General features: G+C 48.6%; 1 pseudogene; it reads right to left on the bottom strand.

Annotated features, from left to right (window-relative positions):
• Positions 1-372: 372 nt before the first annotated feature.
• Positions 373-10,623, bottom strand: LOC140253738 (maestro heat-like repeat-containing protein family member 2B; annotated as a pseudogene).
• Between the last annotated feature and the right edge of the window lie 9,677 nt (positions 10,624-20,300).

Genomic DNA, 20,300 nt, shown 5'->3' with positions numbered 1-20,300 from the left:
CTCTTCTCTCTCCTCTTCTCCCCTCTTCTCTCCTCTTCCTTTCCCTTCCCTACCCTTCCCTTCCCTTCCCTTCTCTTCCCTTCCCCTTCCCTTCTCTTCCATTCCTCTTCCTCCCTCCCTTTCCCTCACTTCCCCTTCCCCTCACTTTCCTCCTCTCCTGACTTTTTCTTCTCTTTTCTCTTCCCTTTCTTTTCCTTATCTTTCTTCTCCTGGCTCTTGAAGATAAAACTCTCTTCTTCTCCTCATCTTGCTAAAAAAAGGAAAGTTTCAAGTTGTGACTGAGTCATTTTCTCCTCAGACTTTGAGAGGAACAGTGAAAAGCTACAACTGGGACTGCAGCAACACCAAAGGCAGGAGTGCCAGTACCTGTCCTGTGGGCTCAAAGCAGGCAGAAGAAGTTGTGTCCTATGCATGGTAGCAGCTGAGGATGTCCAATGCCTGGCTCAGGAAGGGATCGGACGACGTGCAGCTGTGCAAGATGTGGAGGATCATTGGCACCTGAAGGAAGGAGAGAAAAAACGACTTGCTGCATCCTTGACTCTGCAGGGCCTAACCATGCACATTCAGCACATGAGCAGTGCCCTGCTCCCATGACATGATGCCAAGACCTAAAGCCTAAATTTCACACCAGTCACCCTGTCCAAGCCCTGGCTCTGCGCTCAGGCTGTGTTCTCTCTAGCACCAAGAGGTAAATGGCACAAGGCGTAGTGCAACAGACAGCAAGAGTCCAAGACATGTGGAAGAAAGGCTCTTACGTCCTGCCGGATGTCCTCTCTGTGCATCTGCAGAAAGGTGATCAGCCACTTCCCAGCAGCACGCACACGCATTCCTTTGGCCTTCTGGAAGGTGTCCTTGATGGCCATCATGAAATCTATGGTGCGTTCCAGGGGGAAGTTTCTGCACACAATCTGCAGAGAAACAAGAAGCAGGAGAGATCCCATCACTGCTCTGTGGCAGCTCTTCAGCACATACAGCAGCCTTGAGGGCATTCTTAGTTCAGCAGCTAGCTGCTGGTCATTCAGGCGGCCATCACAGCGCTCCTACTGTCTCTAACCCTGTTAGTCATATGGAAGGTGGTTGAGCATTCTCTCAGCTTCTCCACCCGTGGTGTTTGCTTATATGCAAAGCCTACCTCCAAAGGTCCACAGCCACAGTCACACCACACACACACCACACACACACGTCACGGAATCGGCTGCTTGCACTTGGCACCTGAAGGCCAGACATAGCTCAGAGCCTCCTGCTACTTGCTGAGAAAAGCGATCTCAGGGTGGCAGCTCATTCTGGAAGTGGTGTGAGAGGCTGGAGGGGAGCAGAGCGATGTGCAGAAGCCTACACATTGAGATTGCACCACCCCCTTTTTGGGTCCACTTACCCTTGAGATTTTGGATGAGGTCTCGAGCTGAGAGATGGTGCTGCAATCATTCAGCCCCTCACACAGGCTCCTGATGTCTCCTGTCTTGACGACTTTGTTGGTTGCCTTGGCTGGAAAGCCCACGGGGAGAAAAGGGAAGTCATGCTTCTGGAAACAGAACCACTTTCCATGGGGACAGACAGGACAGGGTGGAAGAAGAAGGCAGCTGCACATGGTGCCTCTCCCTCCTGTAAACTGGGCCCAGCCCGTAGGGCTCTGGTAGTGCTGTGGAGGAGAGCAGAGGGCTGGCACAGGGCTGCTCTACTCACCTTGGATGCGGAGGAAGGGAGCTCAGACAGGTTAACGGCCAACTGGCGGGATGTGTGGCATGGGGTCACACGTCAGAGGGGCCAGCAATCCCCACCAAGGAGCCAAAGAGCTTGCAGGCATCTTCTCTCTGCAGGAGTGAGAGGCAGAAGAAAAGCTGTAGGCAGCCCCAGCTCTCCCTAGCTTCTCCTGCTGTGCTTGCCTTCCAGCTCAGGGGCACTGGGGAGGGAACCAGGGGCATGCAGTGGGGCTCTTTACTCACTTGAAGCTCTTCACAAGCAGCCAGCAGCTGGGAGCAGGTCCTGCAGGGCCCTCTTGCGCTCCCACATGTTGTCTGAGGTCATTGCTCTCTGCAGGACGTGGGGCAGAGCATCTGTATCACTGCGGACATCTTTCCCTTCCTGCCATCCCTCTCCCAGCCCCTCCTTTCCAGGCACTTTCCCTCAGATCCTGCCCTGTGGCTCCTTGCGGCCGCCCGCCTCACTGAGCACCAGCACTGCTGCCCCCACTCTCTGCAGACACTCCTGCCTCCTAACCCAGGAGCTTTTCCTCAGCTGCAGCCTGCCAGGGGCTGCTCCTGCCTTTCCCCCTGCAGGGCCCATTTCTCTGCCCGTTTCTGAGCTCGCAGTGAGCTGGCATGTCAGCAGGAGATTTCTCCCCCTCTCATCTTCCTCTCAGTCCCCAGATCTCTGTCCCCGCTATCCACAGGCACCATGCTTTCTCCCTTGCCCCACATGTACTCACATGGACTATGTTCTGGAGGAAGCCACAGGTGGTCTCTGTCTCAAGCAGGACCACCATGAGCCGGCCCAGAGCTTTCAATGATGTTTGCTGAAGCTGAAAGCAGAAGAGAGGATTGAGGTGTAGCAACACGGCTGCTGCCAGAGCATGGGCTGTGTGTGCTGAGGAAGGGCTCTGACTGAGAGATGTCTGGGAAAGTCACAGCAGGTTACCTGCAGGTACTGAGCTGCTTGCTTTGACTTCCTGATCTTCAGCATCATCTCCGCTGAAGGGTGGGTCACAATGTTCTTGCAGCACAGAAACAAAATGTCACACATTTCCTTGCTTCCTAAATAGGGCTTCAGCTTGCTGACAGGAGGAAAAAAGGAAGAGAAAGCAGAAAGGGCCTTTACCAGTGCTGTCCAGGCTGGTTCCAATGAAATCTGAGTTTCTTCTAATGGACAGCTGCAAAGCCAACACCCCCAGGCGGTGCTGCTGAGCACTGCCTTCATAGAATCATAGAATTAGCAGCACCCATCTCCTCCCTGGCAGCAGTGAATCACCTTCCACTCTGAAGGGAAGGAGATCCCAGGTCTCCCTTCTCTTCCCTGCCAGGGGACAGGAGCACCAGGGCCTTTCTCCCTGCCCACAGCCTCTGCTTTGCTGGGCACAACAGCCCAGCCATCTCCCCTGTAGAAGTGACTCCCAACCCCATGCCCCTCCAGGCCTTCGGGAGCTACCCAAAATGGAGACCACCATCCTGCCTTGTAACCCCAGAGGCTCCCACCCTTACCTCAACTGCTCCAGGGCCAGAACCACCTGGAGGGGCACTGGAGAAACAGGGGTACCGAAGTAATACTTCTTCAGCAAGTCCTGCAAGTACCAGAGAGACACTGTCAAAGTGGGCAAGGGGCACACGAGAGCTCTTCTGTCCAGCCCAGAGACAGACACAACTGCCACACACCGGCCCCATCACTCCCACATTTCCCACGGAGGCACTGCAGGATGCAGCAGATCCACAGCTGGTGCACCTAGCCCGCTGCCCAGCCACTGCCTGCCAGCACCCAAGGTCCCCACCAGCTGGAGCCATGTGGCTGAGGGAGGCCTGTATGCCTCCAGGGAAGCGAGCCTCATGGCACAGCCCAAAACTCTGCTGCAGACAGCCCTGGCTCTAGGCACTCACCGTCAGGATCTCCAGCAGCTTGCCCTTCAAGGAGGGATTAAAGCAGGCAGAGTCACCCACAGCATGGAAAGCAGAGCTGAAGTCAGTGATGCTCTGCAGCAGCGCAAGCTTGTTCTGCAAGTTCTGAGGCCCAAGAGAGGAGAACATTCTTTTAACTGTGGGAAGGGCCGAGGGCTGCAAGGGGAACATGAGGGGGCAACGCTAAGGGAAGGATTGGGTGTTCATCTGGACACAAACCATTCCCCAGGGGACCTTTGGAAGAAGAAGGCCCATCACAGCATTCCCCCTCACACAGGGGCTGCAGCTGGGCACTTAGACACCCTGGCATAGTTTGAGCCCTCACCCGACAGCTGCAGCTGTAGAGCAGCAGGATGTTGCCCACAATGTCTCCCTCCAGATGGGCAAGCAGTTGTTCCTTGGAGGCTTTGAATGCCAAGCTGCCATGGGCGAGGATGAGAGCTCTGCGTGTGTCACAAGCTCTTGTGCTGTTCAGCTCCATCTGTGTGGGGAGAAATGCCTTGAGATAGTCACTCAACAGCCCCCAGTGCCACACGATGCACCTGGGCTCCCAAGGCAGGAGCTGCCATGAAAATAAGGCAGGAAAAAGCCAAGATGGAAACGCATAATGCTTTACCTTCTTCTGCCTGGAAATCCTCCCATTTCGGCCTGTGCACAGCCTGGACGTAAACATGGTGAGTGTGTCCAGGACTGTGTGGAAGTTGCTCTCAGCGGCATGGCTGAGAAGAGAGATCATTCCCTGCACAAAAGAACAAGGGGTGTTAGGTGCAGGCCTGAACCAGCTGGCACAGCCAGCCACAGTGGCCAGGCTGGTCTTTGCCTGAAGGAAGAGGCAGCAGTGAGGAGATCAAAAGGCCCGGAGCAGGGCCAGGAGAAGCCCTCAGCCCAAGGGACAGACTGGGGATGCTGGCAGAAGCTGGTTGGAAGGAGAGCTCACCTGGACCTCAGATGGCTTCTCCATGTTTGCTTCCTCCAGGTGTTGCAGGAGCTTCTCTTGGACGTGGAGGACTTCCTGACAGGCTCCCAGTACTGTCCCCAGTGCCTTGTACAGGAAAGACTGCATGGGAACGGAAGGGGTGGGAAGGAAGAAGCTGAGATGAGGCAACAGCTTGACCTGCTGGGAGAGGGCCAGGTGGGAAGGACCCACGGTCCCTGGGAGATGCTGAGAGCAGCTGCAGGGCCGAGCTTTAGCCAGCCCTGGGCAGTTTGCTGGGAAAGGCCCCCTGGGGGGCACAAGCCAGGGAAGCAGCGTGAGCAGCCCATGTGGGCAGAGCACCAGCCACAGCCACAGCCCCAGTTGGGCACCTGCGACTGCACCGCTGGGTAGAGCTGGGGGCAACCCACCTTTTCCCCAGAGCTGCTGGGAGAGCTGCTCAGCCACTGGCTGAGCTCGCAGCTGAGTCCCTTAGTCCAGGCCTCATCCTCCATGGTGTCCAGTGATGCCCTCAGGAACTGTTGGAGAATGGGAGAAGCCAATGTTCCTTGCCTATTCCCACATTCCTAAGTCACCACAGCCTTCTGGGGACAGGTGCCTGGAAGAACAGCCCCTCTCCCAGCTCCACCCAGCATTCCCTCCATTCAAGCTGCCTGCCACTTTTCTCTTAAGACCCCCCTTGGGCTTGGGACAAAGAGGAAGAAGCAGTGCCACAGTGGCAGGCAGCTGCTTTGCAGCAGCATTTGAGAGGCTGTTCCTGTCCCATGGTGGCTTATGGGAGTGGGGCTTCTCGAGGCAGGCAAGCATTTCTCTGCACCATGCCTTCTGGCAATGCTGTACCTTTAGCAGACGGTGCTCCCACTCTTCAGAGCTTGGGACGCTCTCATCTTTCCCTGCACAGCAACAGGAAGCAAAAGACACTTGCTTGGGATCAAGCCACGAAAGAGCTGATGCAAACCTAGCTTGGTCTGGGCACTCAGCACTGCTAAGCTGGGACCTGCACCCCCTCCACAATGACCCATCCCTCCCCACAAACATGGTCCCCACAGGAACACAGAACTAACTGCTCCAAGACTGCTGTCTGAGGGGATGTGAAAGGCCCATCCGTGTCCTGGAATGGGTAGATCCCCAGGGGGAAAGGTCCCTGGGCCTCAGTGCTGTCTCCCTGGAATGGGAACAGCAGCAGAGCAAGCACTGGGCCGCAGGCAATGCTTCCCCTGAGCCATGCAGCAGAGCTCTATTTTCATTCCTCCCCTTCCCTGCCTCCACATCTTCTTCCCCACCAGCACTTTACCTTCAAGGCACCGCAGCAGCAGGGGGATCTCAGCAGCCCACGTGGCCCCCACAGCTCTGTGGATCTTGCTGTAGAGGTGTTGCATGAGCATCAAGGCAGCGGCTTGGAGTTCACTGCCTGCAAAAGGGCTCCCTGCCACCACCTGAGCAAGAGCAAGGAGAAGCAGGGTCAATTCTGCAGCAAGGGCAGCAGTTTGCTCCAGGAGGGAAGTCCTGGTGGGCAAGGTGCAGCCAGCAGCTTTGCCCATGGTGCTGCAAGCCCGGAAAAAGAAAGTCATCCTCATGGGGGAGATAGGTGCTGGCACCCTTGGCCATGCTGCTTCTTTCTTGGGGCTCGTGGAAACAGCCTCTGGAGCATCTACTCACCAACAGGCGTGCCAGCAGTGTCTGCGGAGTCAGCAGCGGGCCTGTGAGGAGAAAGAAGTACTGGGTGAGATGCCAAGACATGCTGCGCTCTGCCACACACACCTGCACTGTCCCTTTTGGGTGCTAATGGGTCAACAGAGCTCACTGGGGCAGTTTCTGCTCCTACCTTGAAACATGGAGCTGAGGAAATGGGGATCCAGTTCTTCTGGATCTATCTCCTGCACTGTCAGGTCCCCTCTCTCAGCCAGGGTTTGCACACAGCGGGAGATCGGGATCAGCATGCCCGTGTACTGGGCTGGCACCACATACAGCAGCAGCCGCGGCCAGAAGAGCTGTAAGAAATGAGGCAGTTGAGCATGTCAGCTTTCCTGCCTCTGCTCAGAGATGAAGAGGACTCTGTGAATTTCCCCGAGCCTTGTGTGCTTCAGAGCACGTTGGAGGACAGACCTGGGGTGGTGGAATGGGAGGAGGAACATGCGGTGCGAAGGCAAGGAACAGCAGCAGGGCAGACTGCAACTTACTTTGGTCACCCCTCTCACAGAGAAATCCAGTGACCCCAGGATATCCATGCACAGCTCTTGGAGAGCTCCTTCTTCCTGGGCTTCCTGGACAGAAAGGGTTCCGGCTGCCTGCACAACAGTGTTGTTGAAACACTGGTTACTCTCAGTTCTCAGGAGCCTCTCAGGATGCTCAGATGGGCCACAGCTGTGCTTCTGTGCCAGCCTCTGAGCAGCACGGGTCTTCCAAAGGAAGATGCTGCCCGCTGTCCTTACCCTTCTTTCTGTGGTGCGGCTGAACTCGCTGAAGATGTGTCCCACCACATCCCAGGCTGAGCAGCTCCAGGCATTAACACTGAGCAGATCCCTGACTAAGTGCATAACGGCCCTCCTCACCTGCCAGGAGTCAATTGTGGCTTTGATTTTCCTGCTCAGAAGTCAAAGGGAAGCCACCTGCTCATTGGGGCAGCCCTTTGGGCATGAGCAGAGACAACAAGAGCAAAGGCGAAGCCTTGGCTCCTCAGGTGAGGGCTAGGCCTTAGCACCAGGTGGTGAGCTCTCCCTACACAGCACAGAGGCCTGCCCACTCTCTCCACAGGAACCATCACAACCAAGTGGTCAGGGCCCCCTCACTTCCCTGGGCACCCCAGCCCTGCCTGAGGACACTCTCCCAAACCATCTTACCCGCATCCTGGGTCCAGCCTCCCTCTCACCACCCAGCTGTGCCTGCAGAAACAGGACTGTTTCCTCTGGGCAGATCCGGGCTGCGGGGAGGAAATCCCACACTGTGTTAGCAAGCAACTCATGTTCATTCCAGAGGTTTGCAAGAGAGGTTTTGGCCAGGGCACCACCAAGGATCACCAAATCTTCTCTCCTTACCCTGCAGCAGGATGCAGTGGGTCAACTCAGCTCTGTCAGCTTCACTGTGCTGCTTGGTGTCATCAGAGAGCTGTGGGAACAAGGTCCATTTTAGAAAATCACATCAGCACTGAGGGTGGAAAAGAAACTGTGCTGCCAGCTCTCATCTCCCTCGGCACCCTCCCTCGGGAAGAGGACATGCAGACAAAACACAGCCTGCCCCACAACATCCCTGGGGGCACACACACAGCTCTGGAGCAGCCATAGGTATGCAGGAGGTCAGGCTGAGCAGCCATCAGAGGCTCAGAGCTCCACAGTCCTCCTGAAACTTAGCCAGGAGGGAAACTGCTGTGGGTGCAAGGATAGGCTCCCCTTACCTGGTAGAACACAGCGCTGGTGATGGCCAGAAACTTGTCCTTGGGGATGACGGACTGAACTCCCTCTAAAGCCTCCAGGAAGATACTGAGGCTCTGCAAGAGACCAGGAGGAAGAAAGGGCTGAAGCCACATCTAGCCACTTGGGAGCAGAAAAACTGATTCCCAATGGTTTATCCACTGGGAGAAGCTCCCGCACAAGTGTTCTGGTTTGTCCCCCTCTCCCTGCAGCACCAAGAGAGTCTCTCTGCTCTCAACCAAGTCTGTCTGGGCATCGTTTGCAGGCATTGCCCACCCGGCAGCCCTCTTCTCCCCCATCAGATGCTAATGAATGTGGTCCCCCTGACTGTTAGCATTAAGCTCCTCAGGCACTCAGAACCCAGCAGTGGTGGTGGTTGTAATGTAGCCTCCAGTCCCTGAGAGATGGGCCCCAGTGACTCCTGGCTCTCTTCTGTCTTCTCTGGGTTGTTCCTTCCTTGACTGAAGAGCTCAGGAAGCCTCAGACCCCCCTTGTACACCTATTCTTTCTTTCTCCAAGGGCTCCCCTTCTCCTCCCTGCAACCCCTGACCCCTCATGGCCCCACCTCCACACTGAACCCTGCACATCTCACCTTGTTCCCCCTGCAGGTGTCTTGGACCTCCTGATACGACTGCACTAACTGGAGGAGCTGCTCCCAGACATGCTCTCGAGGCAGCTCCTCTTGCAGGAGGACAGTCATCATGGCAGCCACAACCTCAAGGACGGCCTGTTTGTCCTGGAGAGGGATGGCAGAGGTGCAACATCAAAGACTGAAGGTCTGCCCTTCCAACAGAGAGGGCTTTCTCTTTCCATTCCCCTTCCCCATTCCCCCATGCCCAGCAGGAGATGGGCTCGCTCTGGAGGGCAGGGAGGTATTCCTGACACCCTTATCCCCAGCTCTCCCTGCCATAATGCCTTGACATGCAGCTGCTTCCCAGCAGGGAGATCCAGCCCTGAGCACAGAGCCAGTTTGGGGCTCTTTGCAGAGCCAGCCCACTCCCTCTCATCACCCCTCTGCTCTCAGCCCACTGGGTACAGACAGAGCTGCCAACATGGATGTCCGCACTGCAGCCCTGGGCTGGGAATGCAGCAGAGCTCACCTTTTCCTCCTTGCAATCCTGCCAGTTTCTCAGCACAGTGAAGAAGAGCTGGGAAAGACTCCTGTAGATCTGTTCTTTCTCCGTGGCAGGCCAAGAACATCGTTCTCCAGAGCACAAGTGAACCTTGACTCCTTCCAACCACTGTTTCACAACTGAAAAAAATAAAACAAACAAAAAAGAAAAATGAATGATTATTTTTAAAAAACAAGAGTAAAGGGAGCCTATGAGACTCTGCAGCAGGGTGAGATGCGAGGGCTGTCCCGAGCCCCCCTGCTCTGCTGCTGGCACTCACCAGTACAAACGATGTGCAGGCTCCGGCCGCTCTTCACCTGGCCCACCATACTGCACAGGCCAGCCAGCGTCAGCCGCATGTAGGAGATGCACTGTGGAGCTGCAGAGAGGAAGGAGAGATCCACGGTCAGAGCCTCAGCAGTGAGGGAGGAGGGACTGCAGCTCTGCAGCCCCCAGCTCAATGCAGATTACATGCAGAGGGGAGAGACCCCTTTGCCAGGTTGTCATTGATGTCAGGAGGCTGAGGGCACTCTACCATAGCTACTGAACAGTTTGCTCAGGGTGATGAGCACAAACTCCTTGGACATCTCCCCTGCGGCCTTCAGTTGTCCCTGGAGCTCGGCCATTACCAGACTGAAGTGTGTCCGGGCCAGAGCCACCAGGACGTTGCTGGCAGCCGTCCTCACACTGTCTGTCACTCCCTGAAAAAGAGTCACTGGTGACATACAGCACAGGAGGCTGCCTGAGACCTTCCCTTGGGAGGGCAAAGCCACCACTATCCGCCAGCAGAACACCAGCGTGGGCAGACGGCTCCCTTTGCCTTTGGGAGTGACCTCTCACCTGGGCTGCTGTCAGGTCCTGGGACACCTCTGCCAGCAGCCGGTTCACCACTCCGCATGGTGGGCGGCCGTCATCGTCTTCCCAGAGGACACTCTCGAGCTCGTAGTACACCTGAGCTCGGTCACCCTGGGGACAGGGATCAGACATGTTTTGCTTTGCCCTTGTTCCCGGGGAGCCACCCGCTGCCACCCATTGCTGTGCCAATGTGCTTCTGGGGCCTGGCACCCATGGGACCGTGGCACTGGGCCGGGGCAAGGACTGATGGTTGGATGTCCCTAGCTTACCTCCTGGTCTTGGAGGCGCTGCAGCAGCGATGTCGCAGCACAGGCAGGGACAGGGCTTGCCACCCTGCCTCTCCCTCTGCGACGTGTACATTTGGGCTTGCAGCCCACACAGGCAAAGAGACCTGGAAGGAAAGAGCAGAGTTGCTGGTGTTGCTTGGAGCCAGGGCCGAGCATCCAGACAGCTCTGGGAGGAACTCTCCTCCAGCCCCATGGCGTGGGGTGAGCTGCGCTGGAACATGTATGGTCAGCGGGGAGACAGGAGAGAGAGCCTTCCTGTTGCTGGGGTGCTGGGGAAACCATGGTGGGCAGCTGCACTCAGCAGAGCAAGGACAGTGCTGCTGGCACATCCTAAACAGACACTGGCGGCACACACGTGCTCCGGCAGCGTCACTGTGTCTGGAGAGGTGGAGGGACCTCACCTCGAAGGGCTCTCAGCCGCTCCATCACTACACAATATGTCCCGAAAGACACAACGCTCTCTCAGGGTCCTACTCCAGCGGGTCCCACAAGAGACTGGGCCACCGCTCCCACTGCTGCTGCAGGGGTGTAAAGACATCAATTGTGACATCACACAGAGGAGTGTCACTTCACAGAGAATGATGTGCCCTGGGCTGCATCCTGCAATGATCATATTTTACGATCAGCTCATGTGTCTGTGGAACTGACCCCTAGAATTAAGTCTCAAAGTCAGAAAGAATTATTCTTGTGGTATTATTAGATAAGTGTTTTTCTAAAGTGCCTTCGATCTACAGATTTCTAAGAACACTCTGAGATTAATTCTGTGCCTAAGTTTGATTTCTAAACGTTTTTAGGACAAATACATGCAGGACAACACAGAAAATAATAGCTGTTGTGTAATGCATACATGTAAATCCAATTAAAAATAACTTTCTGTGCTGGTATCTGTTTGTATAAAGGCTAAAGACAGGTTAGAAGAAACAGATCGGTTTCTTTATATTCACTGCGTGGCACAAAGTGAATCTAGGATGAATAATGGAAAAATATTTTTAATGTCTTCCATTGCAATAACTTCAGAAGTCACCCGTAACACAAACACTTATATTTTATTTCTGAATAATACGAATATTAAGCTGATATCAGTCTCAGCTTAAAGTTAGTTTTCAGAAGTCGGGATTTGTGTGACTCAAACTGAAACCATTAGCCAAACGCAGCTGTGGTATGACTTTATAAAGATGAATTTTAATATATTTTATATTATCTGAAACATTTAGAACAAATGCTCCCATGAAGATCTCATATTTGGAAAGATTCCAACGTCAGAATAAGTGTATTGCCTTTAGATCACTATCCGACTGCAAAATAAATCACTTCCTATTTACGTGTATTCCATCTTGCATTTAATAATCAGCATGTTTGATTACTTGAAGGAGAGCAATAACACAAAACAGTAAGAGGAACTATTTCTAACCGGAAACTTGAATACGAAATCGTGGAATGAAATTTATGTTTACAATATCTGCCTAATGGAGATTCTACATATACCACTTCAGAAAGTCAAATTTGAATTTGCCCTTATGTGTTACATTATTGCTGACAAATAGGACACAGTGTAATAAAACTGCGACGATGGAAACATTCAAATGTCTGTTTACTTCTCTTGATTGAGACTTATTATAAAATAATCAGGGCTGAGAGGCAAAATAAAGCATTCTTTCACAAAACTGACTGTGAATGTTTATGAAAATTGGTTTGACTTGGCACTGCAGCAGAAAAGTGGCTACAGTAAACCCGCCAGATTTGCACCAAGGATACGGCATGTAACAGTAAAGGGCTAGGAAAGCCCAGCTGTCTGTTTTGAAGTCTGCAAATGAAAATAATCTAAGTTCACAAAGTCAGTTTCTGGGCAGGAGGCTCCCAAAATCAGAAAGTCTCTACTACAGAGTGTAACATGCTGCTCACGGGAGCTGTTGATAAAGTTGTCTGGCTGTCTAATTCATCAGGAACATACATGGCAACAGCTAATTAAAGACATGTAATATTACATGGCTTTATCATGTATCTCCATGGCCATTTTTCTCCTCCCTGAAAGATGCAGTGGCATTAAAGATTGATGAGGTTGCCTTCCAGAGATACCTGATACCCTCCTTCTGCAGCATTTATTTGGTACAAAAGCTCTTCACAGACAAGACACTGAGAATTTAGTTTCAGCAATCAGATCTGGTTCAGAATTCCATTTAATAAAGCAGAGTGCTACTAAGATTTAAATGGAGAGATTCGTACAGCCAAGAGACTTCAGTACACCGAAGACAAAGAAGATAAAGCCATAAGGATCCTCTAGACTCTCCCAACCAATAGAAATACATCTGTTGCCATAAATGGGTGATGATAGGTGAAAAGGATTAGAAATAAGAAAAAAGAAAAAGAAAAAAGAAAAGCTATTAAAAGGAGACATTTGAATAATAATTATTTTCAGCGTGAACCATCAGCTTTGCCTTTTCTTAGCAGAAGAACTGAAACACCTGGAAACATTTAGGGAAAGACCACACTCAGGTACAAGAAACAGGAATTGTCGTCCTGTTTCATTCTCCAGTATCCTCAGATATCCAGAAACAACAGCTAAGCATTTCAAAATAATCTGTGAATGAATACATGTAACTCACTAGCTCTTTATAATACTAAGAAGGATAAGCCTCAGAGCCAAAGCAAATGATTACATTGCTGGTGCTGATACAGAAGCTCAAACCTGATTTCATGCAGGCTTGTGTGCAGTGAACTGAAAGCCTCTACTCACTTGTTTACTCATTTATAGCAGGAGTTAGCACCTCACTGCGGGGACCTTTGCTTGATTTCTTTACCAGCAGTAACAGTCACATGTTTTCTGACATTAAAATTTCTTTCAGTGCTCCTTTCTAGTCACAGATGGTTGTAAAACAATTACTAATTTAACCTGAAGTCCAGCATGGACACAACTTTAGATGTCTGGGACTGGAGTCCCCAGGGCCCAGCAGCTCCTGCCCAGAGAACGGGTACCAGATCTGGAGCTGATGGTACTTCAGGCCAGGATCTGCTGGTAGGGAAGCCATGGTGTGGTAAGGGACACAGCCAGGAAGCCTCAGTGGTGGCTTATGCCCCTGGCTAGAAGAAGGGCTGAGGGAAACCCCAGGTCCCAGTCCTGGCCATGCTACACTCTGGCCTGCCAAGGCCTCCAGGGACCTTTGCTATGGAGCTCACTCAGCCCTGGCCTAGGGATGCCAGGTCCATAGCAGACCACTCACTAACTCTGGTCCAGCTCTGCTTGCTACTACTGGGAGATGAGCAATGGAGCTTCTGGGGCAGGCCCCTGCCCTGCTGCCACTCACAGTTCTGGCTCCTTAATCCTTATGCCTACACACTTGTTTTGCAGCTAGGTCTCTTCTACGTATACTTAGTTCCTCATAAAATATATGATTTTGGTACAAACACAAGACCTGTCTCAGACCTATTTTCAGATGCACTGCCATAATCCTAACATCTGCAAAACTCTCATTTGCAAGAAACTGATCTGGAAAAGGCTCACAGACAAGCTTAGAAATCAAGTCACCTCTGGAGATCCTCTGGTCCAAACTGCTGCCAAGAGCACAATGCTCAGTCTAGCTTTGTCTTCTGCAGAATAAACATCTCATCAGATATTCATACACCATTGGATAAGACTTCTCTGAGTGTTGCCTTCTCCAGGCTGCACTCCTGCAGCTCTCTCAGTCTCTCCCCAAATGACAGAGGCTTCAGTTCCTCAGTCATGTTAATAGCCCTTCACTAGACAGTCCAGTAAGCTTATGCCTCCCTTGTAGTGGGGAGAACAGAGCTAGACCCAGGAATCCAGATGTGTCTTGCCAGTGTTGAGCTGAAGGGAAGGATCACTTCCCTTAACTATCTGTTCTGCCTAATGCAGCTTAGGATGCTGTTGGTTTCTTTCACCACGATTTGCCTGGTTCATGATCAGCTTGATGTTCACCAGGACTCCCAGCTTCTTTTCTGCCAAGATGCTTTCCAAGAGGTTGGCCCCTGCATGTGCTGTTATTTTCTCCTTAGGGCCAGCACTTGTCATTTGCCTTTGTTCAGCTCTATCAAAACTGCGTTGGCCATCCCTTTGTTGTATCAAAGTTCCTCTGAACAGAAACACATTCATCAAAACAGCACATTCAGTCAAAAAATTATCCCAAGAGACCCGTTCTTCTGCCCAGAAGGTAAGTGGAGTCTTCTAACAAGTCCTCTTTTTTAGCAGAAGTATATAACAATAGAGGATGGTGCTCTGAAGGATTGTGCAGAATAAATATAGTCTTCCTTTGACTCACTAATGATCAGAACGCATATGGTGTTTTATCTTCTAAGACATTGTTGGTGGAATTCTGACAGCAAGAAGTAATGAAGCGCAAAGTAAAGCCTATTTCCAGTCATTTGAATTTATGAGGACCTTACATTTGGGATACTTGCCCTTTTTGTATGCTTGTTATTAAATGTGTGTATGGAATATATATTACAAATAGCATAACAGAGTTTAGGAGAAAATAATGTATTACAAGGATACTATTTTGTCGAAGTGTTTTGGAGGACACTGAAAACCGCAGAAAAGAAATCTGAGTTGCCTGTGATGTTACAGGGATGCTGAGATTGCTAGAATAGCCCTGTTATACATAGTTGCTTATTTATTTTTTATATCAAATGGACTTTTAAAAGCTTTTTATGGTGCTGTAAAATGAAAAGTCATTCATCTATTTCCTGCTCTTCCTGTCTTCTTAACCATATTCAAAACTCATAGGGCAGAGTAATAGCTGTGTGAATTTAAAATCACTTCATTTCCACAAATATAACAGGAACTGGAATTTTCCTAAAAGTTGTTAGACCTTTCATTTAAGAATGGGACTCTTCCACAAGCTATTTGTTTTTCTGCCAGGATGTTAGCTTGGATAGTCTAATATCCTATTCCAGTGAGAAACAAAATTAATCACAAGACCTGTTTAGAAAATTGCTTATTATGTTGCCCCAGGAAGGGCATATCTTTTTCAGTTTCAGGGTTTATTGCTGTCTTAAATAACTTGCAGATTCATGTCCTGCAACACTGCTGTTCTGTAGTTACTTTAGTGAAAGGAAGAACTGCAGAACTAATGCACTCAGTTTGTTTTTATACATTTCCTTTTCTTAGTTTTTCTTTCTTTTTGCATTTGTGTTAACACCGCAGGAGAAATGATAAGAGAGAAAAGCTTTGGAATCATAAAAAAAGAATGTGTTATGTTCATAGATCATGTGGAGGCCACAAATCAAACTAGAATGGACACAACAGAACAATAGTATAGCTCTTACACAGTCTGCTGCCCTTACTGCCTGTTATAAAGTAGCAATATATCTTGCAATTACTTTATAATATTTGTCTTTAATCAACAGCACACTTGTGCAATCTACAGTGATTCAGGTTATTACCTTCGCAGATGCAGAATGGTTCTTTCTGAACAATTCACAAGACAATCAGAAGACACATAAAATCCAGTCAGTGTTTGGGAAAAGAGTGCAGCAAATCATACATTAATCTCTGAAAGCACAAGCCATTTAGATGTGAGTGATCAGTCATTCAGAACACTAAACATTCCAATGTCATTGTGCTGCAATAATAAAGGATTATAAAAAAATTTAAAATATTTGAATTGAGTTAATGTATTACAAAGCGACACTTAAAACACACTTGGAAATAGCCCAAGTGTACGTTTAATGAAGGTGAGGTAAATTCACAGAATGCAGCAAGGTATTTTCTAGTGAAGTCTGGCTGCTGATGTGAAGATTTTGCAATGCGGTGTTTCTGTGGAGAGGCAGTTATGAGCAGAGGCATCCAGAAGGTTTAGGGGTCATTGCAAGGTGACACACTTGGCTCCTTGGGAACACGACCCGTCAGTACTGCCAGACCCACTTCTCTGGCTGATGAAGAGGCAACTTCAATGGGCTCAAAAGTGAGGCTAGCCCAGCCATATATGGCTGAAAGGAGTGCTGCTCCTGGCAGAATGACTGGAAGGGAGAAATAGCTGAATATGCTGGAAAACATTGCATAATTCCCCACAGCAGCTATTACTTCTTTGTGCCATTGGAAGCTTCAAAATCTAGATGGTAAAACAAGACCTAGTGATAAAGGGAGGAGGGACAGACTGTTGTTTTCTTGCTACTGAAATAGCCTTTTCAGCACAGAACAACAGAATGTGTGGTATTTGTCATTTATCAGGAAACGAAGAAAAGTCATAGGGCAGAAAATGTTCATTAATGAGGGCACTGGGTATGCGTCTGACTTAGCATTTTAGAAACCTCCTTTGTTTACCACTGTTTGCTTTGTCTGATAACAAAGAGACTATTAATAAACAAGTTTACGAGCAAGAGTGCAAGAGGAAAATGCTGTAGTGTACGTACATCCAACCAGGCAAGACAAAAGGTTGGACATCCACACTTTAGAGCAAGGTACAATTTAGTTACATAATGTACAGCATGGTAAACATCGCATGTGAGTGGGCAGTAAATGATACTTAATTTCTTTCCCTTTGCTTGTTTCAAGTTCTGTATTTAAAGATATCTTTACTTGTCTCACACAATATACTTTAAAAAAGGAAGACTCTATACATACATGATGTTCCTAGAATTAGGTTAAATACTATAATATTGATGAATACTGCTTTCAAGAAAACAATTCAGTGCCACGGTTATTGTGCAGCCCACAACTCTGCTTCCTTCTATTTTTTTAAGCCATGAGTTTTTGAGATTTTAGCTCTTATCAAGCTAGAATCCTTGTTTGTCTCACTATTTGTCCTCTTCTTGGACTGCAGAATATGTGATAATTTTTTCATCCCAAACAGTTTTGGATAAGTTCTCAATTTAATTTCCTTTTTTCTTCAGGATACAGGAACAGAATTCCTGAAGGCACCCTGGATTGACAATTAATTGCATAACTGCCTATGACAGTCTTCTGAAAAACAAATGACTATGTGCTCCTAGAGATGAAAGCAGATGTGATATAAAATGTCAAAAGTACTTCTATTCTACAACTGACTTAATTTCTTTTCATGAAAACTGAGTGTCACTTAGCTTAACAGGGAGTTAAGAACTTCAGTCAGCAAACAGGTTCCTGCTGCTATTTCAATGAGTATCTAACTGTTTATATAAAGAGGGACGTTTCCAAGAAGTGGGACTCCACTTTTTATCCACCACATATACAAAAAGTAGATGAGAAATATGCATTTGTTTTCAAATCCTAATACGGTACCTAAACAGTAGATCTACCACCTCCACTAATGCGTCTCTTCCTGTCTGCAAATTCCACCTTGGAACCGAGATACCTCTCCCAGCTAATTATTAAACCACATCCTTAAAAAATGAATGATTTCTGAAGAAAAAGTCCACATAACGCAATGATTCTGCAATGCGTTCTACGCAGGGACTCAAAGAGATTTTGTTCTCTTCCAGTCTAACTGTGACATTTCTTGTCCTCTGATCACAGAGTCCTTTTTAAGTTTTTCATTGCCCTCAGGAGCTTCTGGCTTTGAGCCTTCACAAATAAACTATGCAATGCATCTGGAATCAAGAAAGAAAGTACGGCATAATTATTAAGTTAAATATTGTCTCTCAGTCCTCATAAGGAATTTTTTATCTATAGACTTTTCTGGTTATTTCTGAATCAACTGCTATTAAATTTAAAAGGTGTGGTCTAATACTATATATTCAAAAAATCTGTGGTAAGTATTCATAAATCTGTGGTAAGAATTCATAAATTCATACTACAGAAAAGTCACCCGTCTTCTAAAGAAAGATAGATGAAAACGTATGACTGTTTGGGAGCTAGTCTACCATGATTTACACCTATCTCCATTGTCCAGTCAAACTGCAGGGTAAGTAATGAATTCCAAGCACCCACGTGGCTTGTATCTGGCTGGGAATCCATTCCTTAAATATGAATTCAGCAATTGTTAAAGTTGACCTTTTCACTGTACTGGAGTTTGTGGATCAAATTTCATGTTTCTTTTTTCCAGTGAAAGAGCGACTTCCTGGGGAGTCTGCTATTTTATCCACCATTTGCACCAAGCTCTTTGGAAGAAACCAAACTGATATCTTTGTTAATGAGAATAATAGAGAATAGGAAATTCCTACAGAGGATTCCATCATCAGGGACCAAAGCATCAGAACCAGGTGTCAAGACACTGAAGAAAACACTGAGCCCTAGACTGAAGATGGGCCAGCCTTAGCAGCATTAGGATTAGGAGTCAAATCCGAGATCTGTGAGTCATCTGTACACACTGCTCCAAATGTTAAAGCAGCCTGTGCCTGTGGCACACAGTAAGAGAAATTCAGCCCTTTTGGACACCTTTTGGTCCTAGCTGCCTACAAGAAAATGCAAAAGATCAGATGCAAGCATCCTGAGGAAGGCATCTTACACTCAGGCAACGTAGGACTTTGCCACTACTTTTTGCTCACACCATGGAAATTTTAATTGGTATTGTTTTCATACGAAGTTGAAGCCATTTGTCATTCTTAAGAATATCATAATGTAAGATGGAAATAGTTTCTAAAATTTGTACCTTTCTCATCATTTATTTAGTAAAATATTTTTAAAGTTCCAGCTGAGTCACGAATTGCCCTTTTATTGCTACTGTTTGAACCTAATTGGTATCCATATGAATTACACCATACAGTTTCATTTCTGAAAATAAATAAGTCATCACATTAGTGAATTATGCATCTATAATTCAAAATAGAGGCTCTGATGATTTAGACCAGAAGGTAAACTTGAAATGGAAAATAAATAAATGGAAAACCTCTAATTACAGTTCCACAATTTAAAATGTATCTTTTGTTCTAAATATAGTTTTATCTGAATTTCTTCTTCACAGCACGACTCATTATCAACATTATTATAGCACAAGCATTGATAACATATGCAGAAATAGGGTTGGTATCACTGTTGCAACTGCTCTTGGTTTGGAGAAGGGTGGATCGTTAGTAGATGAGAGTTCTAAAGATTCAGGTTGGACAGACCTGACAGACTCAGCTAGGTACAGATATCCACCAGTGGCCATTTGTTGTCAGGGCCTTTGCCAACTTTCAAATAGCCAAGGTATTTTGCATCTCGTGGCATCTAAGGATTTGAATTTCTAGAAAGTTCAAAGACCTTAGCCCTGTTGCAGTGCATCCAGAGAAGGGTCACAAAAATGACCCAAGAAAGGGAACGCCTCTCCTATGAGGACAAGCTGAGAGCTGAGGCCGTTCAGCCTGGAGAAGAGAAGGCTCTGAAGTCACCTGATATGTGGTCTTTTGGTATCTAAAGGGGAGCTACAGGAAAGAAGGGGACAGGCTCTTTAGCAGGGTCTGTGGTGATAGAACAAGGGGAAATGGTTTCAAGCTCAAAAGGGTAGATTCGGGTTAGAGATAAGGGAAAAAACCTTCTACAGCGAGGGTGGTGAGGCACTGGAACAGGTTGCCTAGTAAACTGGTTGATGCCCTGTCCCTTGAGACGTTCAAGGTGAGGCTAGATTAGGCTGTGAGCAACCTGATTTAGCTGTGGTGCCCCTGTTCATTGCAGGAGAGTTGGGTTAGATGGCCTTCTGAGGTGACTTCCAACTCTAAGAATCCTATGATCCTGTGAAAGTCCTTCTGTTTAAATCCCACTGATCTCAATGTCCAATCTCAAAAGGCATACAGGGGAACACTGACTTTTAGACCCCAGCCTCTCTCCTGGCCAGCTCAGCTGCCCTTTTTGCAAGTTGTTTCTAAAGCACTGACAACCATGCCTCTGCTCTGGTGGCAGTGTGGTTCCAGTCAGATGGCGGTCATTAATCCCACATACACATTACTGTAAATCACTGAGGGGGAAATGAAGGCACAACCAAACACCACCACCACCACGATCCTAGCTTTGGAAGCGAGGTGAGAAACATACAGTCAGCACCAAGTCTGGGCAGCACAAAAACCATACTTCTTCATCCTTACGGACGTCCCCTCCATGGAAGCATTCAAGGCCAGGCTGGATGGGGCTTTGAGCAACCTGGTCTATTGGGGGCTGTCGCTGCCTATCACAGGGGGGCTGGAACGAGATGATCTTAAAGCTCCCATCCAGCCCAAACCGTTCTATGATTCTACGATTCATTTTCAAGGTGGAACAC

This window comes from Excalfactoria chinensis, chromosome 1 (assembly GCF_039878825.1).
Source record: "Excalfactoria chinensis isolate bCotChi1 chromosome 1, bCotChi1.hap2, whole genome shotgun sequence".
In the NCBI taxonomy this organism is placed as follows: Eukaryota; Metazoa; Chordata; class Aves; order Galliformes; family Phasianidae; genus Excalfactoria; species Excalfactoria chinensis.
Note: the sequence above shows the minus strand (reverse complement) of the source record. Positions and strands in the feature narration are given on the sequence as shown.